Below are 25,224 nucleotides of genomic sequence, written 5' to 3'. Positions count from 1 at the left end.
TGCATTCTGCAGGGACTAGATAACTCTGGAGGTGCCTTCCAAATTGATGTGGGCTAGTTGCTACAGTTGATGAAATTTAGGCCTGCTCTCCAAACCTTCTTATATGGACAGCCATGGTTTATAGATATTATTAGGCTAATATATGCCCCTATCAGCCATGATTAAGTAATCATGATCATATGAAGCATGATGTTACATACTAGATTTGTATGGCTTTTTAACATACATAATCCATGCTATTATCAGACTTCAGCAACTGTGCGGCCATGGTACTTACTGAAAATCTTAGCTGCCAGACTCAACAGTTCATGAGAACCAACCCTTATTGATATGTGCAATACTGCTCAAGACACCAGTGTGAAGAGGAAGTACCATTCCCAAAGATTCTCTCCAGTGAACTACCAATGAAGCTTTCCAGTACTGTGGAGGAAACAGAGGAGAATATCCTAATCCCATTTAGGTAGAATTCCACACACCCTTTTGTAAATATCAGGAGCATTCAACGTCAGTCCAATTTCTCTGCCTAGGACATCCCAGGAAGCCTGTGTGGATGGCCCCTCAATAAGGATCACTGATAAGTCAACTATAGTCAAAAATTGATTTCTAGTTATCTCCATTTGTCCTGTTTTATGTCTGTTGTTTTCCCTTGTTTTCTGAGGAGTACAGCACAGAGATAAATAAAAACATAAAAGAATCATAGCATTTTCAAAAAACACAAAAATTAAGTCAGTCTTGAATACAACAGTAATCTCAGGGTGAAATAGTTATCCAGAACTGAACTCTGCAACATCTGTACCCAAGCAAATGTATTTCCATTATGAGTCACCCTCACAAATCTCTCTCATGCTTCTCTGAAGAATTTTGTTTAGAACAACAGTTTTCAATAAGAGAAAGAACGTCCATTGATTCTGACAGGAAGACAAGTGGCTGTTGGGCCAAGGACATGAGTGGCTTTTAAAATACTTTTATAATACCTCAGTTGAGTCTCCCTAGAAGCTAAACTGATTAAACTGAGGCTATTGTATTATGGTCACCTCACAAGAAGACAAGACTCAATTGAAAATTATCCAGTAGTAGGAAACCTAGAACAGAAAGTAATCTACCATGGTTCTTTTGAATATATTATACAAGTGTGGACTAGAGGTATGCATTTGGGTTTACTCAAATTGAAAATATACCTGAAAAACATCCTATTGGGATTTTTTAAGGTATATTTGGGCTCCCCAAATGTATGCAGGATTTTTGGGAAGAACCAGATCCCCTCCCCCAAGAAAAAATCCTGGATATATTCATGAATTACTGGCAAAACCAGCAGAGCCCCAGAACTTTCCCCATAGGATAGACTGCTTGGCCAGCTCTTTTGAGCAATCCAGTTTAAAGGGAATTCCCCAAGGAGCCCGAGCTCAACCATCTCTCAGCTGCAGACGTAGGTATCCACAGATGGTATAGAGATTACGTAAGTTCTGTTTTCAGTATTCACAAGTTTTATAGACCATTTACGCACTGGAGGTTTCATGCTGGGCTGCAGCCTGGAGTTTTAGTCGTGGCAGATTGCCCCACCTCTCCTGCACCCACATGGGGAAGCATTTGGCCTGGTGTGCCACATCTGCCCCCAATCTGTGCTCCTGCATGGGAGCTGGGGCTGTGAAGTTCCCAGTGAGTAAATGGTCATAGTGAGTATTCAGAAAAAAGTTTGCCTCTTTTCTTATATTCTCCCAAACTCATAATATTCAGGGGTGCATGCTGATTGTGTTGAGCACATGTGGAATTCATGGTAACCAATAAGACCTTTACAAAGAAGAAGGGGTCATTTCTTAATCCTGATCAGGTATTGCTATCTGGAAATACAAAAGAAAGGGGAGGGGAACCCGAAAATTGTTATAATGGAAATAAGCATTGTTGTTGCTGTACTGATATTTATTTTTAAAAAAATTCTACAGAACCACAAAAACATTTCTGCATATGCTGTGTGATAAATTTATAAAGCAGCCCATGGATTCTTTCACATGATGCCTGGACTCACAAAAAAAATGCCATTGATGTTATAATCTATAATATGGAAATTACATATGAACTGTTTTATAAATATACACATGAACATTTAAACCTGAACACAATAGAACCTGCAAACAAACCTGGTGCAAAGTTTCTAGTATTTCTGGATGTGTATAACATCAACCAGCAATGAAAATCAAATGGCACATGTGTTGTAATGGGGTCAGTTATATGATAGAACGGAAGGATGATGCAATACCTCCCTTGCTGTATAATTCTGCTCACAAAGGAGGAAGGGAGACGAAAGAAGGGAGGAAGGGTGAGAAAGAAGAGGGGAATAAACCAAAACATCAAAAGATCAGCACTGCTCATCAGAAAACAGCAGGCACTTAGCCTTAGAAACCACTCAGATTCAAACACAGCCTGTTGAGTCCACATCATTCAGTCCTATAGCTGTCAATGTCTGAAGATGGTAAAGGAGTTTATGCAGGCTTGGAGATGTAGACTGAACACATTCCCCAACCCAGTACTGCAGCTGCTTCTCATTGTGGCCAGAAGTGAGATAATGGTTAAATGGAGCATTCAGTTTCTTTAGTCTTATACAGCTCTTATGCTCACAAATTCTAACTTTGACAGTCGTACTAGTAGTCATTCTCACATACATTAAGTTACAAGGACACTGAATAACAAATTACTCCCTTAGAGGTGCAATTGCTGGATGTAATATAGAAAAAGTTCTGGTACTGGGGGAATTCTGAAATGTTTTTCTGGTTACAGTACAAGCACAAGAGAAAAATACTTTTGGTGCTGATCTTCCATTCTCACAGCTGTTGACCTTCACTTCTGGAAGCCTGCTTTCCCCTAGCAAGTCTCGAAGGTTTCTTGTTCTCTTGGCTGTGAATAAGGGAGGATTTTGGCATCTGTGGATGTTAAGACAGAAAATGTCCATGTTTTCTATAATTGCTTGCGCTGGTCTATATGTATTGTTACATGTCAAAAGAATTATCATCCTATCAGCAACTTGTTCTTTAACTCTCCAAGTAAGTAAAGATGTCCTTAGTGTATTATCATCCCTTTAAAAAGTTCATTTTCATATTCGTGAAGAATAACTTCTATCTGCAATTTGACTAATCAAAATCCCAGCTTGTCTCTGGAAGTTGGCAACCACATTGCAATTTTGCCTCAGCCTTAGTCATTGGGAATATTGCAGAGTCTTCTTCAAGTGGCCTGGATGGAAATATCTCCTGCTAAGTATGAATTGGCATCTGTAGGTTTTCTATAAACATCCATCTGCAAGGTACGGCCAGCCCTTCTGATTTCTATATCCACAAAATGCACTTTATTACCAAATGTGGTAATTTCCTGCATCCTCATGGTGTGAGAGGGGTGAAGAGGAATGGATGGTAACTTCCCTACATTGCAGAGAAGTGGCTTCCCCATGTTAGTTTGGGTGCCAGAAATCCCTGAGTGGAAGCACCATTGTGAAATCTCATACCTCCCCATTTTCAGGAGCAGGGAAAACAATACAAATAATCCTAGCCTTGTAGAAGAAATATGTTGCTAGATGTGTAATGCAGATGAATATTGCAGTCTGGACAAATTCAAATAATAACCCCTTTTGTATCTTGATTTCTCACGCTGACATGCAAACCGTTTACTATGAAAAGCAAAAGCAAAATTTTGACTGATTTACATGGAAAACATCACTGAAATGAAATTTTTCAAACTTTATATGTAAGCATTTTCTGGAAGGCTAACCATGTTAGTCTGTTGTGTTAAAAAGAAGAAGATGTGTATCTTAAAGACTAATAAGTTTGTGACAGGTCCACTACCTATGATAAATTAGGCCCTTGCCTCTGAATCTTTAGACCAGGGGTAGTCAAACTGCGGCCCTCCAGATGTTCTCTGGCAGGGGCTCATGGGAACTGTAGTCCATGGATATCTGGAGGGCCGCAGTTTGACTACCCCTGCTTTAGACTATAGCAGAATTTTACCTAAGAAATTGTCTCTTGGCCTAGTTGAAAGGAGTGCATTAAACCTTGGGAACTACTTTTCGTGCTCTGGCAGAGCTATTCCTTGTCAATTGAGAAGGTACACTTCCAGTTCAACTTGGCAGCAAATGAAAAAGGAAATGCCAGAGGAGCTTATCTTTACACCCATAACAATGAACACAATACTGGTCACAGACTCCCTGGATTCCAGCTGTGGTGTTTGGTATATCTGTAGTCAAAACATCTTCCAGAAGAACGCGCTCAGGAATCTAAATTTTATCAAGCATGGTCACTCTGTCCTGTCAAAAGGCTGCCTTCAATTCTGCAAAACTAAAAGAGCACACTTAGCATTTTAGGAGTCATGTATGGATATATGTCATCCTTACATATATGAAAATAAAACACTATTAACAGCCCCATCCTAAACTCCACCAAAAAGAGTTAGGTTGGAGACCTAAGAATTATGCCAGCATATTTTAGATACATGCCAGCATACCCAAGAGATATACCAGCATACAAAGGGATGTGCCAGCAACAAGGCCACTGGCGCTGTATTAGTGCGACCGCTATATTGTCATAGACCTGGACAGTGTCAAAGGCATGTCATGACTGTGGAACTCCATTTACTATGTCCTTTCAGCCCTGAATACACAGCCTATACCACCAAACTCCTTGGCATTACTCACATCAATGTCATAGGAGCCCATGCTAAATACTGCCCAAGGCTGACCCTCCTTGGGTTCCATGATCTGACGAGATCATTCTAACCTGGGCCGTCCAGGTCAGTGCACCAGCATCTTAGCAGTTGAATTACAGTGGCCCACTACAGAAAGTGGTCTGTCCTCTTTAGAAGAGCAAGGGAAGAACAACTTTTATTCTTTCTAGCCATCCCTACCTTTGGATGCAATACTTGAAGAAAATAGTACAATAACTTTTTTCATAGTTTCCTTTCTCATTTCTCTGGAATTCTAGGCAATTCATTTCTTGTATGTCATGGCATGAGTAATTCAAGAAATGAACTCTCTTTGGATATAATTATTCTGACTGCATTTTACTGAGGAATTGTAGAACAACCTTGTATTACCATTCTCTGAGATCTACAAAGAAGCATCCTTTCTATACAACACATGAAAAATGGGCAAGGAGTTAATAAATGCTGTCAAACCACCTGGTAGACCTTCAGTCCTGAATAAAACATGATGTCTCCATTGTTCGAGGAGTCTGAACACGCTAGGATTTGAAATCTATTACTGTTGAAGGACTGAGGGAAGGCGGGGGGGGGGGGAGTTCCTTGTACTATTATTTCTGTTTCACACCTCAGTCAACAGAGTCAAAATGTTGATAGCAGAAACGAGGAAGAAGTTCGTGCAATTATCAAGCAACGCACCATTCTTACAGATTTTGATCCACTGTATTCATAATTGACCCAATGTCTTTCAATTCCATGGAAACCACAAATATCTGGCATTAAAATAAGATATACTGATAGAAATTACACATAGCTAGAGCAGAATTCAGAAGTGAAATTTTTGCCAATAGTCAAAGATTAGTTGAATCATCCTAGATTTATAGTGGAAGTAGATTTGAAACTGCAAGTTCAAGTAATGGAAAAACAAACACAGAACATGCTCTGGTTTGCTTCTGGAGTAGACCATGTCATCAGTCAAGTACAAGAAGCGTTACTGCAGAAGATTGCTGCCACCTATAGACCAAAAAAGGCAATTGCATAATGATTTTTATAAGAATTGTACAAATCACCACTACGATAGTTTTTGAAGGTTTAAAATGCAACTGACTTTATAATTTTTAAAACCAAAATTATTATTTTTAATATATCACCATGATTAAGAGTTTCTACATTTCTCCCCACATAGTTTCACATCTGAGTGGGACCCTGAAGATTTGGCATGGGATTTTTTAAAAAAACCTAAATAGCATAGCTGAATTCCTCAAAAAGAACGAGAAATGCAATATTCCTGTGTTCCTCGTTGCAAGCATGTGACTTGGCTCATTTACTTTAGTAAGCTCCTTTTAGGTGAGGCAGCCGCCCATAGGATCTTATGCAAAGCCAATTGATGTGTGTTCTGGCTGTGGTTTATATGTATTTCGGGTGGGCGAGTGGGTGGATGGCACAGGATTGAACTGGGTGATCTTTTAAATTCATTTGGTTTGATCCTTTTGATCAATATGTATTCTAACTACATTCAGGTATGGAAATTTAGGGTAGTATGAAAGTACGTGTCCATTGTTTTAGGTTCAGGGACACATCAAAAAATGTCAAAGGATTTAGAAAAGAAACTATAAGATCTTTCAGAGTCAACAGAATATGAGTGGCACATGTAACAGTTTTGCAGCCTAAATTCTTTGCTGCTGGAAAGAGAAAGTTCTAATGCATTTAAAATATTTTTAACAAACTGGTCCAAAGTGAACCCCAAATTTAGAATGACACCTGGCAAAATCATCCTGGCCTTGCGGTGGATAGCCCAGGCTTAGCCTGATATAATCAGATCTCAGAAATTAAGTCCTTCAATGGGATACCACCAATGAAGTCCAGGGTTGTTGCACAGAGGCAAGCAATGGTATACCACTTCTGACTGAGTGTCCTTGTTTGGAGAACCACTTGGGATGGCCATTAGTCAGCTATGACTTTACAACAACAACAATGACAACAACAATAAAATGCTTGCTGCCTCCTTGTAGTAAAGGATTGAAATAAAGCTGCACTTTGAGCTTTTGGAAGGCACCTGCCTATGGGAGAGGAAGGTGATTTACAGCAATTCCCATATTTCTACTGCAGATCCACACATTTGTTTTCCAGGTAGTTCACTGACCCCTGTGGTATGTTTTCAGAAAGGAGGTGGCATAAGGCTATGGAGGAAGGGCAAGAAAACATCAGAGCAAGGGTGGCCAAACTGTGACTCTCCAACTGTTCATGGACTACAATTCCCATGAGCTTCTGCCAGCATGCTGCTGGCAGGAGCTCATGGGAACTGTAGTGCATGGACATCTGGTGAGCTACTGTTTGGCCACCTCTGCATTAGGGCAATTCCACTTATACTAGAGTGGATCCCTCCCATATATAATACATGGTCTTAAAAGTTCTATAAATACCTAGAACTAGACTTTTGATTTGGAGCAGCCCTAGTCCTGATTTTTTTATTGTTTTTAATATCTTGACACATTGTAATCATATCATTTCATGCCTAAGTATAACATAACCAATTGCCATAGCTTCAACAACTATGTCAAATATTCATAATCTGTACACCGCCCGTGGCGCCGCGGGCGCCACGGACTAAATAAAACAGTAAGGGGTTCTGGGGCGGGATGTGTCCGGGATGAGGAAGGGTACAGATTGGACCCTTCCTCATGACAGACAACCGGAGGGACCAATCGGCAGGCGCAAAGCGCCTGCCGATTGGTCCCTCCGATTCCCAGCCCCAGCAACTGCGAGCCGCGCGCAGCGCGGCTCGCAGTTGCTCCCGGCCTGACGAGACTCCAGCCGTCGAGAAGCTGAAGAGAAAAAAAAAACACCCCTGTAGGAGCCTTTCGCAGCTCCAAGCCGAGAGGCAGCAGAAAAAAAACCCTGTAGGAGCCTTTCGCAGCTCCAAGCCGAGAGGCAGCAGAAAAAAAAACCCTGTAGGAGCCTTTCGCAGCTCCAAGCCGAGAGCCAGCAGAAAAAAAACCCTGTAGGAGCCTTTCGCAGCTCCAAGCCGGCACGCCCACGAGAGCCAGCAGAAAAGCATTAACCCTGTAGGAGCCTTTCGCAGCTCCAAGCCGAGAGGCAGCAGAAAAAAAAACCCTGTAGGAGCCTTTCGCAGCTCCAAGCCCACGAGAGCCAGCAGAAAAACATTAACCCTGTAGGAGCCTTTCGCAGCCCCAAGCCGAGAGCCAGCAGGAAAAAAAACCCTGTAGGAGCCTTTCGCAGCTCCAAGCCGGCACGCCCACGAGAGCCAGCAGAAAAACATTAACCCTGTAGGAGCCTTTCGCAGCCCCAAGCCGAGAGCCAGCAGGAAAAAAAACCCTGTAGGAGCCTTTCGCAGCTCCAAGCCAGCACGCCCACGAGAGCCAGCAGAAAAACATTAACCCTGTAGGAGCCTTTCGCAGCCCCAAGCCGAGAGCCAGCAGGAAAAAAAACCCTGTAGGAGCCTTTCACAGCTCCAAGCCGGCACGCCCACGAGAGCCAGCAGAAAAACATTAACCCTGTAGGAGCCTTTCGCAGCTCCAAGCCGAGAGCCAGCAGAAAAAAAAAAACCCTGGAGGAGCCTTTCGCAGCTCCAAGCCGAGAGCCAGCAGAAAAAAAACCCTGTAGGAGCCTTTCGCAGCTCCAAGCCGGCACGCCCACGAGAGCCAGCAGAAAAACATTAACCCTGTAGGAGCCTTTCGCAGCCCCAAGCCGAGAGCCAGCAGGAAAAAAAACCCTGTAGGAGCCTTTCGCAGCTCCAAGCCGGCACGCCCACGAGAGCCAGCAGAAAAACATTAACCCTGTAGGAGCCTTTCGCAGCCCCAAGCCGAGAGCCAGCAGGAAAAAAAACCCTGTAGGAGCCTTTCGCAGCTCCAAGCCGGCACGCCCACGAGAGCCAGCAGAAAAACATTAACCCTGTAGGAGCCTTTCGCAGCTCCAAGCCGAGAGCCAGCAGAAAAAAAAAAACCCTGGAGGAGCCTTTCGCCGCTTCAAGCCGGCGCCTTGGGAGCCCCGGCAGCCGCCCACAGCGCAGCTGCTGGGTGCTCCCTGCCCTCATGGCCCCAGAACACAATGGTGCCGCCGGGAAAGCCGCAGAAGAACAAAAAAATGCAGAGGAGCCGCCACAGCCCAGCGCACCACACCTGGGACTCCCGCCTCCTCTTTCAGGTAGCCTGTCCCTCGCTCTGTCCCTCGCCTGCCGCTCGCTCTGGTCCCCACCTGCTAGCGCCCATTGTCTTCTTCATACAATGGGCTTTTTTACTAGTCATCTATATATCTAAAAGCAAATAGCTAGATCGATGGATTCAGGCCACACTAGACAGATTTTTCTGCAAACTTGGGAAAACCCCTCCCCCTCCTAGGATTGCAGAAAAATCTGAAATCTTAAACAAGAATTTATTGTTTAAATTCAACCCACCATGGCAACAGTGTCCAGAAGCAACAATGAGCATAGCTGCAGCAGCATCCAGGAAACGGATCCATATTCATCCACGGAGGCAGTGGTTTCCAGGAGACAGTCTGGATCCAAAACACCTCCCAAATGTTGCTGCCACCATGGCCAGGTTGAAAGGCCTGGAGTTGCATCTGGTTCAGCAACAAGGCAGATATTCCAGGCCTGAAGCAACTCCCAGACACCACAGCTATCATGACCAGGCCAAGAGGTACCTGCTTAGGCTTGGAGCTGCCCCAAGCTAAACAATGGAGGGAGAACAGGATTCTCTGCTCCCTCCCCCATGAACCTCATAGGCAAGAAGATGCTGCACAAAGCTTAAATCATTTCACAGAGGGAAAAAAATCCTCTTAAGTATAAATAGGCAACATCTTTATAAATTAACAGAAATATAATTTTATATGAGCGTTCTGTCTCACATCTGAATTACTATTATATGGAATACATTGTTAAATATTTTTCAAAAAATTATTTGATACCAAACCAGAGATAGAGGATACCCAGAGCACCTAAGGGCAGATTCTGGTCTAGCATGTCTTTTTGGAAAAGGTATAAAAGGTAGCCATCATTTATGAATTTGCTTTAAGTAATTTACTCCACATTTTGTTTTGTCTGTTGTTCAGTATGGCAAAAGTAGTTCCACTTCAGTCCATACAATTATCTATACTGGCCTGTTTTGAATATGGCATGCACATTCAAAGTCCTCACACACAACCTCCTCACCTGTCTCAATTCATTTAATTTGAACAAGCTGTTCAATTAAAATTTTAGAACAAAGTTTGAGTCTAATGTCACCTTTAGGGCCAACAAAGTTTAGGGTCAAGATGCATAAGTAACTGAGCAATAGTACAGCTAAGATTAGATTCCTGCAGGACCTGTGGACAGCTGTAAATTAGCATACAGATAATAAAAGAGTTAACAATCTCTCTCGACCTACATATAAAGCTTATTTCAATGTATCTGAAGAAGTATCCATGCACACAAAAACTTATACTGTACTTATACTGTACTATAGCTTTAAACTAACATGGCTCCCCACCTGAATTAAAATGTTGTGAGTGTGTCTGTGTATAAAGTGCTGTCAAATCACAGCTGACTTATGGTAACTCCCTAGCATTTTCAAGGCACGAGAATTTCAGAGATAGTTTGCCATTCCCTGTTTCCATCTTTTTTGGTGGTCTCCCATCCAAGCACTAACCAAGGATGACAAAATCAGGCTAGCTTGCACTACCCAAATGAGGGACAATCAAAATGTCATGGGTCATCAGTTGGGCTGCATTTCTCATTTGAAAAAAAAATGTGGATTATTTAAAATGTTTAGAATTATTCAGTTATTATTATTATTATTATTATTATTATTATTATTATTATTATTTTGATTCATTGCCCGCCACTCTCAGAACTGGACCCAAAAGAGGTCTGTTTAACAATGCATCTCATTTTAAAAAAATGAAACAAATCATGCCGTTTTATTTATTTTAAATATATTTATGTTTATATGTGCCAGTCACAACAGCTCTTAACAGTTTACAAAAACACCTGATTAACAGACAATTTAAAACACAATAAAATAAGAACAGCTATCTAGCCTGCCATCAATTTTATAAAAGTTAACCTCCACTTTTCCATGTGAAAAGAATGGCCTTACATTTGTTACAGAGAATAAAAGCATAAAGAAGGAACAAAAATGAAAACTCAACCAATATTTAAATCATAAACAAGTGTATCTATTATTCTATTTACTATTGGTTTATTCATATCTCACTTTTTAACCACAGTAATTTTTGAAATGGTTAACAACATTTTAAAATATAATTTTAATTTATACTCTCTGCCCTCATGGAACATGGTAGTAGGGGTTCCTTTTAGTGCAGAAATCACTGCTGCTTGCAGATATAGAAAATAATACAACTTATAGAGTTGCCAAGTTCTGTGCAGCAGCGATCAACATTCGTAATAGAATGGTCTGTTTTAAATGAATCTGGACAGCTGTGTTTATCTACCTTTTCTATTTTCTATTGTTATCTTTTAGATGTTTTAATTCCTGGTTTTAATGGATGTTTCTGTATCATCTTATGCTGGTCTATGACCGTAATAAAACTAACTAACTTTTAGTGCAGATAAGGGGGTTGAGTACTGAGCAAGGGGAGGGGAATAGTTCTTATTTTGGTACACATCCAACTATCACCTGTAGAATGCCTTTGTAAACTAAATACTATACATATATTAATTCTTAGAACTAAAACAGACGTGACAGGAAACATCCATGATTAAGATTTCCATCATTTTTAAAAGGCTCATTAGTAGCCTCAGGCAGCTGCTTTGAAGATGGGGAAGGGTCACTGTATTACCCCAAAAGGTAGCCCCATAATGGACAGATGCCTCAGAGAGAGACACTTTCATGCACAAATTCCATGACTGGACTTTGAGCAGGTTGGTGCACACAGGAAATAACATTTTCCTCTAGGTCTCTTGGCAACAATAAGCAACAAATATGACTAAGATGAGTTCATCCTTTCAGACAGTCTATTGACTTGCCTGGCCTCATAAGACTGTATATGCTTCTGGGTCACTTCAGGCGTCGGCTATGCCTATGTAACTGTCATCAGCATTGACCTTCCCTGGTTCTTGCTAATGTGAGTGCCTGATATTCCATACTTAACAATCCAAATCCTAAAGAGGATAGAACCCACAGTAATGGGTTTAAACTACATGTAGAACAATACCCACTAGATGTCAGGGATTTTTTTTTCAGTCCGAGTAGTTCAGCAGTGGAAATGGCTGCCTAAAGAGGTGGTGAGCTCCCCGGCACTGGCCGTCTTCAAGCAGCAGCTGGGTAGATACTTATCATGGATGCCTTAGGCTGATCCTGCATTGATCAGGGGGTTGGACTAGATGGCCTGTATGGCCCCTTCCAACTCTATGATTCAATCATTCTAAACACTGTTTCCCAGCAAGCTTAAGATAACACAGCATTTTCCCAGCATTACAGTTAAACAGTGTTGCCAACAGATGCCCCAGTGCAAATCTAGGATTTATGTCAATTTCATTCCCTTTTAAAATGAACTGAAATTGACCTTCCTTGTCTTGTTAGTTGGTCCACTTCAGAATCAAACAGAAAGGTAATTATTGCCATTCATACTTAATGTTTGAAGCCTTTTGATGTAATACCCCATTCATTTTTGATTAACTGCACACAGATGTCCAACATGGCAAAACAGCTTTTGATGTGTGTCAGCATGAAAGAGTAGACACCCGAATTATAATTATATAAAAAGAAACAAAATACATTATGGAAGGAGATGTCAAGATTATAGAACATTTTGCGCCATTGCAAGCTAATTCCATAGGAAATGTCCACTGCTACATAGTAGCCCAAAGCTTGGTTTGTGTCAAATTGTCATTTTTATTTCAAGTGAAAATTGTTTTGTAGAAGTTGTATTTTTAGCAAGACTAGCCTTCACACTAGCAAATTATGAGCAGCTTTTTAGGATGGCAGTTATTAAAGGCAGTGAAAAAGGCATTGAAGCCATTGGCCTTGTAATGGTATAACTCTGCTTAGAACTGCATTGTAATTGCACAAGCTTCTATTGCTAAACATTGTACAGATAAAATGTAGCTGGAGATCTTTATTGAATAAAGATACTAAAATCCAGGGGGGGATACAAGTTTTACTTAACAAAATGAATACAAATTTTATATTTTAAAAAATACAGGGAAGGAGACAAACCAGTTCAGTGGCCCTAACAGCCATGATGATGAGGATCTCAAAGAGATGGAGCCTTGTGGAGCTCAGAACAGACTCAGGCAGGGCACATAAGGAGGAGCAGTGCAGATCAGAAGCACAAAGATGCAGTATGATGAGAAATACCCTTTTAATATTCTGCCAAGGAAATTAAAATTTCTGCCAATTGAGATCAGGTCTTAGGATCAGTTCACAACTTGATCAATGTTTTTGTCTTGGGTCAAAAGATGCCTGGGATAAATGTGAGTGTATACATACATTATAGGCATAAATAAATGTTATTGAGGCAATCAAGGCTTTAGTGGGGCTGGTTCTCTTGCATTATTTGATTATCTATTTCCATGAATTGGAACAACATATTTTATTTTATCAATCTTTCAATTTGTACCCTGCCCCTCTCAGCAAGCCGAGACTTCAGGACTTGGCAGATTGCCAAAGGAAAAATTAGAAAGAGAGCCAAAACATATTCAGGAAAATGCCAAGCCTTCAGCTGAGCTATATTTGTGCTCTAAATCAGCGGTCCCCAACCTTCTTGTAGTTGGGGACCGCCTCCGAGGGTGGGAAAGAGCCGGCGGCCCAGCCGGCGCAGCTGCATGTAAACGCGCACGCGCAGTTGCTGCGCATGCGCGTTTTTGCCACTAGGTGGCGTGAAAGCGCGCGCGGAGCTGCCGTGCATGCTCGTTTTCGCCAGCAGGGGGCGCAGACACGCATGCGCGGCAGCTCCGCGCGTGCGCGTTTTTGTCGCTGGCATGCCAGCGGACGTGCCTGCCTCTTTCCCCCCTCTCGCTGTGGGGGGGAAGGCAGGTGCGGCCGCTGGCGGCCCGGTACCATGGCCTTTGCAGGGGTTGAGGACCCCTGCTCTAAATTGAAAGTGTACACTTGTCTGTCATATTGTTACTTATAAACTCCAGTTGTTTTTATTATTTATTTTATTTAATTTTTAGATTTCTATACAGCCCTCCCAGCACCTTTTTGGGCCTTTCATGTCCACAGCTACCAATGCAATACAACACAGCAGAATCACTACCATGCATTCTTGTTTGGCTCTGGGAAAATTACTCCAGTCCTTTTGCGGACTCAGTGTGTAAAGTGCAGTCAAGTTGCATCTACCTTAGGGCAACCTCAGCAAGTGTGAAGTGCCATTGCATTGTTCTGCATCTTGCTTAGCTTCCGCGCTCTGATGTGATTGAGCTGCATCATGCCACCTTCCCTCCTTTTCCACCTAAACAGATGGAAATAACATATCTTTGCCTTAATATGTGGTTGCATAAGGAACCTGAGATTCCCCTCCACATAACCTCCTAGCCCTACGAACCTCAGAAACAGAACACTTCTAGTACAGAAGTGCTCCAAGTCTTCTGGATGACTTCTAGCTTATAAAATAATTTAGCATGATTCATGAATATTACCAATATCTGCTAGGATACTGAACATGGAAAATGTTAGAACATAAATGGTAAGCTGTGAAATGGTCACACTGCACTTTTAAGAGGCGAACAACTCTCCTCAAAATTCTGACATATGGCATATCCAGACAAGTCCCTCAAGATCAACCACATAGAACTTGAAGGTATAGATTTTATTCAACATAAATGTAAACAGTATTAGGAGCCAAAGGAAGGCTGATGCATTCTGAGTAGATAGAACTTTTGCAACAGAATTTGTAGATGGGGGATATGGATCCAAGCACTTTGTCAATAAGACTTGCAGCCAATACTGTGTTTTTTAACTTTGAAAGAGCCTATTAAAAAAAGCACATGCAAGAAATAACCAGAACCACATGGAAGTTCCTTCTTTATTGGAACCTGCCACAGAAGTATTACCAGACTCTAAATCCATGCCTGCATTAACAGCCTTAATAACAATAATAGTGGGAATATTAATAGAATACAGCCAAAGAGTGCTTTTTATGTAATTCAGAGGCTGGCTAAATGCTTATCAAAGTTTATTGTTTGCAAGGGAGTTAAATAACAGCAATGTCTGAGCTAAAATGTAGTTCTATATTAACAAAAATATGATAGATCCAGGGCCAATTCAGGAGGAGGGGCAGGAGGGCCATTTGGCATGGGCCTCAAGCTCAAAGGAGGGCTCATATATAAACATTTATTCAGTTTCTCATTTGAAGAGTTTCACAACTTCCTGTCCCCCATGCACATCAAGTGTTATGGTTTCTTAGTTTTATTATGGCTAGAACCTCTGTAAATCAGTGGGTCAAGGACCTTAGAATCATATAGAATCATAGAGTTGGAAGGGGCCATACAGACCATCTAGTCCAACCCCCTGCTCATAGCAGGATCAGCCCAAAGCATCCTAAAGCATCCAAGAGAAGTGTGTATCCAACCTTTGCTTGAAGACTGCCAGTGAGGGGGAGCTCAACACCTCCGTGAGCAGCCTATTCCACTGCTGAACTACTCTGACTGTGAAAACTTTTTTCCTGATATCTAGCCTATATCGTTGTACTTGTAGTTTAAACCCATTACTGCATGTCCTTTCCTCTGCAGCCAATGGGAACAGCATCCTGCCCTCCTCCAAATGACCTTTCAAATAATTAAAGACGGCTATCATGTCCCCTCTCAACCTCCTTTTCTCCAGGCTGGACATCTTCATAGGGCCTGGTCCCTTGGCCCCAGATCATCCTCGTCGCCCTCCTCTGTACCCTTTCAATTTTATCTACATCCTTCTTGAAGTGAGGCCTCCAGAACTGCACAAAGTACTCCAGGTGTGGTCTGACCAGTGCCATATACAATGGGACTATGGCATCTTGTGATTTTGATGTGATGCCCCTATTGATTCAGCCCAAAATGGCATTTGCCTTTTTGACCGCTGCATCACACTGCCTGCTCATGTTTAGTTTACAATCCACAAGTACCCCTAGGTCTCGTTCACACACAGTGTTACCTAGAAGCATATCCCCCATCCAGTAGGTATGCTTTTCATTTTTCTGACCCAGATGCAGAACTTTATACCTTACACCTATCTTTATTACCTTAACTTTACACTTATCTTTATTACCTTAAAACTTTATCAACATTTGAACACATTACATATAGACAATTGTACGTGAACATGTTTTTAGATATTTGGAAATCTTTGATAGAAGCCTATGTGCAGATTTGCCAACACAATTGTCACATTCTTATGTCTACTCTATATAGTGAGGGTTATTTTCTCTCTCTCTTTTTATGTGAAATTAAAAAAATAAAAATATGAAATGAGGAACAAGCCAAGGTTCAGATTCATGAAGGAAACCTCTCCACCACTGAATGACCTCAACTTGTAGTCATGCTGCTATGTTCCACACCCACAGAGTCAGGAGGTGCAGTACATGCACAGACTTTAGTTCTTATGTTTTAGTCTAATGGGAGTTTATTAAACTTTTCACAGTACTTAAATATTTATGTTGGTAAGCTTTTGTTCCATTGTTTCTCCCAAATAGTATACTTTCTTTGAGTAACTTCTAACTCTTTTACTTCTAGAAAGCTGGTTTACTTTTTCCCTTATCCAAACACCTTCTCTTGAAACATCAGTAATCATGAGATTTTAAGGTTGACTACTAAGGTTTCTATAGGCACTTTTTAACCACAACAACAGGGATCTCTTTACTCTTCAAAGCTAACATTTGACTTGGTAGGGAATTTGTCCTCTCACTAGAAAATCTACCCCCTTTCTTTGTCCCAAATGGAAGATTATCATATTACTGTTTTAAACCAGATGTTATTCATTGTTGGCCCAATTTCAAGTAAAATGAAACAGGGATGAAAGTTTCAAACAGCAAATTTCCTTCTGGTGATGAGCTGTCTCTGAAGCACTATGGTAATTTCAAGCCATCCTTTTCCATACCCTTTTTCATTGTATGAACTTTCTAAGATTTTTTTTTAAGTCTAAGTGCTATAGCACTAAGCCAATATAGCACTTCAGTGCTATCTGTAACCACTCCGCGGTATTAAATAAAAGGGTAAGGGGTAAGTGGGAGGAGAGTGGGCGGGCGCTGTCCAGGATAAAAAATTGGAGAAGCAAATCAGGAGCCACAAAGTGGCTCCTGATTCACTCCTCCGAGTGGCATTCCAGGGCCAAGTAGCCAATGGGGAGGTACGCGAAGTACACCTCCCCATTGGCTATTTGGCCCGTCTCCCAAACACTGCACCACCGACTCTCCACTCCTCCCAAGCCGCCATTGTTGCCTCTGTGGCCGCCGCACAGTGAGGCGGCCGCGGACTTTGTCCGAGCACCGGGATGACCACCAGGGAGGAGGGTCGCCCCACACCACTGGACTGAGGGAAACCTGCCCCCAGGCCTGGCCACGCTGCTGCCCACAGGTGGGGCCAGTGCCTGCTGCCGCTGCCATGCCTCAGAGCCCTGGCCTCCTTCCCACCGCCATCGCCCCGCCCCACCCCACCCTCTGCCCTGGCCGCGGCAATGGTGCACACCACCGGCAACGGCGGCCACGGCCAGCAAGCCTGCCCCCCCTTCCTCTCGCCCCTGAAGACGCCCTGAGGTCCCCACAGGGACCAGCCATTGCGGGGCAGCCCATACCCAGGCCAACAACCGCCTGGACCCCTGGCTTACACCAGCTAGCGCCCGCTGTATTCAGAAGACAGCGGGCTTTATTTCTAGTATTGACATAATTGAGATGCTGACTCCATTGGTTCATTGAAGTCAAGGTATCTCAATGGTGTCACTATATTACTGAAGTGCTATATTGATTTAGCTCTAGAGCCCTCAACTTAGAACATTAAAACAAAAGTATGCAAAAGATTATGCAGTGAAAAAAGCAACATGGTAGAAAGTGCTATGGACATTTTAAAAAGCACACCACAATTATTCAGAACCATAATGAGGGGGAAGACAATAGAAAAAGGTAGTTTCCCTCAAAAGCAACTCAACTACAATGCAAACAGGTTTGTATGAACATGTAAATAAATTTCAATAGCATCCAGTTACTAAAATGGATCTCTCTGAAATGGTAGAATAAAACCTATAAACAACCAGTTACTAAAATGGAATATAAAGACAGTTTAAAAATGGTCAAAGTCTCTGTCTAACTACCCACTTATCCTTGTCAACTTTCCCCAGTTTTCCTGTGTTAAAATTGCTCTCAGTCAGGGCTGAATTCCAAAATTGTCAGTACTCAACTCTTCTCAGCTAGTGCTGAAATCAGACTACATCACTCCTCCAGTTCAGATGGCTTTCTCTGCTTAGCTGATGCTAATCAACCAGATTGCTTGGAACAGCCTATCATACAGGGCTTTGTTTCTGTGAAGAATTAACCCTTCACAGTCCTGTATCTGTTTGTACAGCACTTCTAAGATTTTAAAAAGTGCATTCCATTACATTTGATGCACATAATAAAGGTACGTCTTGCCTATAAATCTCGAGCTATTACGCAATTCCCTTCTAGAATCTGCAGCATTTTCTTCCCTTTATGGTACTAATACAGCTAGTATTCTGAAAGGTTATAATAATTGTTAACTTAGTAAGAATGTTTGTGGCAAATGCTAAATAACTCCCCATCCCATATAAGAATATTTCCTAAATCCTAATAGATCTCTAGTGCAATTAATTTGCTCTCCAAACTTCTGATAATGTTAGTACAACTGCTATCCACATCTATTCTTTTCAAGTCAATTGAATGGCTCAATGAGCCAGAAAGCTCAGAACATACCAATCAAGATAATTACAGTATAGTCTTATGTGGAGTTATATCCTTCCAATTTCATGAATTCAAGGGGCTTAGAAGGATGTGACTCTGCTTAAGCAGATTATACAAAAACTATTCCTGTAGATCAGGGGTAGTCAAACTGCAGCCCTCCAGATGTTCATGGACTACAATTCCCAGGAGCCCCTGCCAGCAAACGCTGGCGGGGCTCCTGGGAATTGTAGTCCATGGACATCTGGAGGGCCGCAGTTTGACTACCCCTGCTGTAGATATCAAGAGGACTTAAACTATATCATGGCTGCAATCAAACAGAGCTGCACAGAAAGCCAAGGAAAAGTAAAGATTGACCATTACACAGGATATGGAGAAATGTTCTTGTATCATAGCTTATAATGTGAATTCCATTTGACTTCTGGATGGCAGACAATATTTTTCTCTCCATCAAATGCTATACAGGGATTTATGGACATATATCTATGTCTCATTCTAGGATTGGATAATTAGTAACTAAAAAGCATTAAAAGTCTGGTTCATCGTTCCTTTCCAGCAGTTTTTGAACAAACCAATGGTGCTGCACTTGTACATTATTGACATAAAACCCCCAAAGTGATATAAACCGGGCACCAATTCTTTATGCAAGTATCCTGAAAAACATCCTAATAAGAAGTAATAATGTCTTTAGGATCCTAACTAGGCAGGTACAGTTTTTGTTATCACTTCATTAACTTTTGTTTGCCTCATGAAAAATTGTGAATAATAAACCTACAGCTTCCAACGTCTGGGAAGCATTAAGCAGCAGTAGTTCCATTTCATAATGCTGCAGCCAATTTTACTTAGAATAAAAGTATACAGCTGGACCACAAAAATTAGCTTTGTCCTCATAAAATCTCACCAAAAATGTTGATGGGGAACTATGTGACTGAAAACATTTTACATAGAAATGGTTTTGTTTAGTTCCTCACCACAACCTGCCCTTGCAGCAGGACTTGAGAGTTATATAGTGATTTCAACAGCAAATGATCCAAAAGCATTTGCCAAACAGGAATTGCTTCTTTGCCAAATTGTAGCTAGCCTGCCCGCCCTGAAGAAGGCAATAGAAGTAATCTTATACATCTCTGAAGACAATGAACTCAGGCCCAGACAGAGTGCTCTGAATGTCAGATTAGGGTGTAAACTGCACAGAGTTTTTATTCCAATCCCAGGTCGATTCAGTCCCTGCCCTCTACACAGAATGCGATTTCCGTTTGGATTTCACGCGATTTTAATTTTCCTTCTGCAGCAAGAAGGGTTGATCCGGAGTGACCCTACCATTATTGTGCGATATCTCAGACTGCTTTTAAGCCTGAATATCAAGCTTGGGAAAGAAAGCTCCGTGGTAGAGAACCTCTGATAGGCTACACCTGGTCATGTGACACGCTTGCCTTAAAGGAGAAGCCCCTAATTTCTCTCAACTTCTGTCGGTCCTGGATTTTTCCTCCCTCCTCTGCCTTTTTCGATCCTCTCCAAGAAAAGAAAGAGGCTCCCTGCCTGGCTCCTCTCCCCCCCCCCTTCAAGAAAAGAAAGAAAGAGGCTTGGCTCCCCCTCCCCACCTTCTGAGCCTCCCCAACCACGTGCAGAAGACTTTCTTGTTTCAATGGGGAGGAAGGGGAAGGAAGAATTGAGTTCAAAGCGATCTGAATTCAACAGGATTGACAATGGAATAAACAAAGTAAGTGCAGACTCTGCCTAGGATGTAGGCAACTTAGGTTTAAACTCCCACTCTGATACAGAAGCTTGCTGGATGTCATGGATAGAGATGGGCATTTGAATAAAGACGACGCTACATTGGATTGTTCGTTGTTCCAGACTGTTTTGTTGTTCCAGGGTCTTTAAGCAACAGCTAGACAGATATTTATCATGAATGCTTTAGGCCAGTGGTTCTCAACCTGGGGGTCGGGACCCCATTAGGGGGGTCGAACGACCCTTTCTCAGGGGTCATGGCAGGGCAAGCAGCTTGGCCAGGGAGCGCCAGTCACACAACAGAGGGGCAGAGACAGATACATAAATTTACTTGGAATAGCAAGAAACCAGGAATATTTTAATCAAAAATAAATTAGAGGGGGGGAAAGGTTTAAAATAAATTGAGAAAATGATAGAAGGATTAGCAATTCCACATATAAAATTGTATTATCGAACAGCAAACCTGGAGAGTGGATTGAAATAAAAACCCAAGACAAACAATAGTAAACCTTGAATCAGCAGATCTAGCTTACATAATTATTTATGGATTAAGAAATCAGTTCAAATGATCATTTAAAAAAAGTTGTCATACAACCAGATGAGGACTTTTGAGAATATGGTTTACACACCAAAAATTTTTGAGCCCTCCAAATTCCCCAGTCATGTCCTCAAAATAATTTATCATAAGAACATGAGAAATAAAAATTATTATTTTAACATGGTAATATGGTAAATGCTCAGGGGAAAATCAAGTCTCAGTAAGATATTAGAGATGAAGGAATAAACATTCAACAGTTGATATAGTATCAGTCAGCATCAAAACTTAAGATCATCAAAATGGAAAGTGGAGTTCTGGGAAATGCAACTGCGCTCAATGAGCTGATTATAAAACAAGAAGACCATTTACTGTGATGAATGTACAAGTTATTATTCCAGCTAGAAACAGAAGAAGATCAAGTGAAAAATATATAAGATTAAATAGATGCAGAACTGTTTGGAAAGCAGGTATCCATGCATCAATGGGAACACTTATGGGGAAAAGAAATCACATTTATAGCCAGCCAAGAATGGGAGCAAGAGGAAAGAAGTAGCTGATTGGGCTGCAGATGCTTAGGGCATCAGTGACTAGTGTGACGGATGTTGCTTCTTTCCTCTTGTTTCTAAGTAACTATAGCCAATCTCACTTTGATCTCCATGGTCACCTGATCTCAGTGGTACCATTATAGCACTTTAATGCTCAACTTAGAATGTTTTTTGGTTTTTGTTTTAAAAACCATCTCCAAGGAAGATTGCATGGTTTAAAAAAGTGAGAAGCGGCATTGAAGAAAGCACTATGGACGTTTTACACAGCACACCACAGCAATTCAAAAGTGCAAGAAAGAGGCAAAAACTGGAAGAAAGCAGGTTTTATCAATTGCAGTTGAACCATGCTTTGCTAGCCCAACACAAGCAGGTTTGTCTGAACAAGTAAATAAATTCTGCTAACAACTATTTACTAAAATGGGTCTGTCTGAAAATACAGAAAAAAATATATTAGCAACCAGTTACTAAAACAGAACACAGTTTGAAAACCCTGGTACACTTTGAAGTTTTAAAATACTCCCCAGTCTGTTATCTTTATTATAATCTTTCTTGTACTGTATTATTGTAGAAAGCAAATGAAGCACATTAAGTTCAAGTGGACTGGAAACATTAAACAAAACAGGAAGTACACAGAGAAGACAGCAATGGTCAAGTTACCAAACAAACATGGTATTAAAAAAATTTCTGCATCCATCATATTTACACATGACATTTTATGGATCTTTTCATAATTAAAACCAAATTGATTCATTTCTAACACTGGAAAGTTTCTGTTCAGTCCCAGGACCTATCCCCCTTCCCCACACATACTGCCAGTTCCACAGCCCTTTATGAGCATTAACAATTGCAATAATCCAGCAATTTTCAGCTAAAATGATAATAAATTCCCCACTAAGAAATTAGCTAGACATAGTTATTTGTGTTCAATATAAGTTATGTTCAGTATGAGCTGATAAGCCTTTTCTGACAAAATTGAGACTGACATCTCAGCATGTAGAATCAAAGAATGATAAAGTTGGAAGGGGCCATACAGACCATCTAGTCCAACCCCCGATCTAGCCAGTACCAATCTAAACTAATATAAAGCTGAAACTGCAGGTCCTGTCCTCTGCGGCCAACAGGAACCACTCCCTGCGCTCCTTCAATTGACAAAAAGTTCAAATAATTTGCCTCAAAGCTGAGGTTGATTCACAGCCAGGATTGCGGGAGGAGCAGGAAGGAGAGAGAGGAACCCATAATAATCAGGGGGCAGGTTTCAAAGTGGGAGTGAAGCACTTTAAATCCCGCTGGATGGCCAAGCGTCACTTTCTCTGGCAGCGGCAGAAGCCAAAAGTGTGCAGGGGATTTTGTTTGTTTGTTTTAAGCACAGCTTGGAAGAGGAGGAGCCACCCTGCTTTGCTTCCCGCCTCCCGCTTCACTTCAGCAGCGCCGACTACTTCATGCAACTATGCAACCTTTGGCTGCTTTCCCCCATCGGTCCTTCAAGGGGGGAGGAGGGGAGAGGAGGAGGAGAGAGGGGGAAGATGTGCCTCAAAGCCCAGGCAAGCCAGTCACCGTGCACCAGTCTTGTGAAAGCGAGCAGAGGCAGCAAAGCAGTGGCTCGGTGGTGGGGAGGCAGCAGAGGTAGAGACAGAGGAAGGCAGCAAGGCTATGTTTTGCGGGGGGGAAGGCGGGGGAGGGAGGCACGCCCGCCGGTGCACAAATGCACATGCGCAGCAGCTCCATGCATGTGCTTTTATGTGGCAGCTCCACGCATGCGCAATGCCCGGGCCTCCCTCTGCCCTTCCCCCCGCAGACCGGTCCCCAGTCTTTAAAAGGTTGGGGGTCATTGCCATATAGGATTGCCAGGTCCCTTCTAGGGAGATCCAGGCTATGTCACCAACTACATAATTATTGAATGGATACATTTCCAGACTGATTGTCTCTACTCAGTCTAAATGTTTTTGAAATTTCAAGGAAAAGGAACTTGGAGGAGGTGTAGAGGAGTATGGGGGGGAGGGAAGGTCCCCTGTAATTTTTTTTACTCTAGCTTGCCAGGCAGTCATTTTGACAGGTGCATGTTCAGGAGTACATAAAATGGATCCTGTGCAAGCTAGAGACAGCAATCTCACAGGAGATATTTCCTGGCTGATTCTCCTCATCGTGCTCTCTAAGTTTGGTGAAGCTTGGACTAAATCGGATCTGAGTTATGGTCTCCTCCCCAACAATGAAAGTTTTCTGGGGAAAGTGCCTTCTGGGAAATGATAGGAGGTCATTGAACAGGTCTTTTACACTGATGTCACTATTACAGCGCCCAGACAAAATTATTCCAAATTACTCAAAGGTACAAAAGTTGCATCACTCAGATAACTGCTACAAATGCAAAGTATGGAAAGATGTATAGGAAAAAAATTAGGTGGACCATGTCATAGAAGGCTGTAGATTTTCTGTTTGAATTTGAATGTATTATTAGATACAGCATAATGCCAGCCTTGGATAAAACAAACAAATACAAACTATGTAAAAGTTTCCTTTTTAAAAAAACTTGCAAATTTTGCAACTGGACTAGAAGCAGTAATTTTGGCTGGTACGAAGCAATCTAACAAAAGACTTTCCTACTGAATCGTTCCCTCCGCAAGAATTTGATCTTTTCCAGACATAAAATCCCAACTACCAACATGCTAGTCTTTTGGGGGAGGGGGGGAGAGTCAGGGAGAAATAAGTAGAATTAAAGTAGTTTCCGTATTATTGAGCCAATTCTGAATATTTGTGGGATGAGAACTAGTGGTAGATAAAATGATAAGTGAGCTGTGAAGAGCCAGGAAATCTTTCCTGGCAATCAAGAAGTCAAAAGCTGGAATGTATGAAACTCATTGAAATGCCATTGCTAATTCTGGTTTCCCACTGCCAAGGCATAAATTTCTATGGAAAATTCACTGCCAGAATAAAATTTTGGAAAATTATCTGGGGGATTTTGCTTTCTGAGGAAAAGGTCTATAAGCATTTTTTTTCACTCACAATTGCACTGCATCATATACTTTGATGACTTAACTGTATGAACATAGTCAGTTTCATGCATGCATATTCTACTTTGAGATCACGCAGTATCGGGAAATTCCAGTCTTAAACTGGTTAAACTGAAATAAATGTTTACATTTTAACTGGTTATATAAAAGAAAATGGCAAGAATTTGAGAAAATTATGAGGTAATTTGATGCAAAGTAAAATATAATAGATTAAATATATCACTGAAATACAAAAAGTTAAAAGTGCTAAAAACACTTTTTGGATGGAAATGATTTAACAAAAGGTTCATAGATTTTGGTGAGCCTGCCTGCAGTCTTGGAAAGAACCACAAAGTTCAGTTTAACAAAATTCAGCAGTAACTATCCTCAACTATCCTTAAAAAAAGGATATACAAAAAACCTTCAGATTATAATAAATTAATATAACATTAGAAAGAATTCCTAAATGCTTTAGTACTCTGGAAGACTAACTTATACCCTGGACAAGTAGTTCCCAGTCTTTTTTGGTATGGTGAACCAGAAGTCCAAACTTACTTCATACAATAATCCATCCAGGGCCAATCTTTTTTTTTTTTTTTGGGGGGGGGGTGCCCTGAATGAACCATTACTCTAGCAGCCATCTATTCTAGCTTCCAATTTTCTATAGTGCCCAATCAGATTCATTCTTTTTCTTTTGAGAAACCAACAAACATCATACAAAGGGTGCTGGTGCCCCAACTATGATCCTAAGCAAATGGGGGTTCAGTTCCTCCTCCTCTACTGCCAGCTGGACCAGAGTGGGATATTGAGGAGGTGCATGTGGGGGGACTGGCCTGAGGAGATATAAAGGACCTCTGTGCAGTACTTCTCCTATGGTAGGCAGTAAGCAGTGAGGTACTCCAGGGGGGCTATCCTC

The sequence above is a fragment of the Paroedura picta genome, chromosome 1, assembly GCF_049243985.1.
Source record: "Paroedura picta isolate Pp20150507F chromosome 1, Ppicta_v3.0, whole genome shotgun sequence".
In the NCBI taxonomy this organism is placed as follows: Eukaryota; Metazoa; Chordata; class Lepidosauria; order Squamata; family Gekkonidae; genus Paroedura; species Paroedura picta.
The sequence above is the reverse complement of the archived record's forward strand: the minus strand, read 5'-3'. Positions refer to the sequence as shown.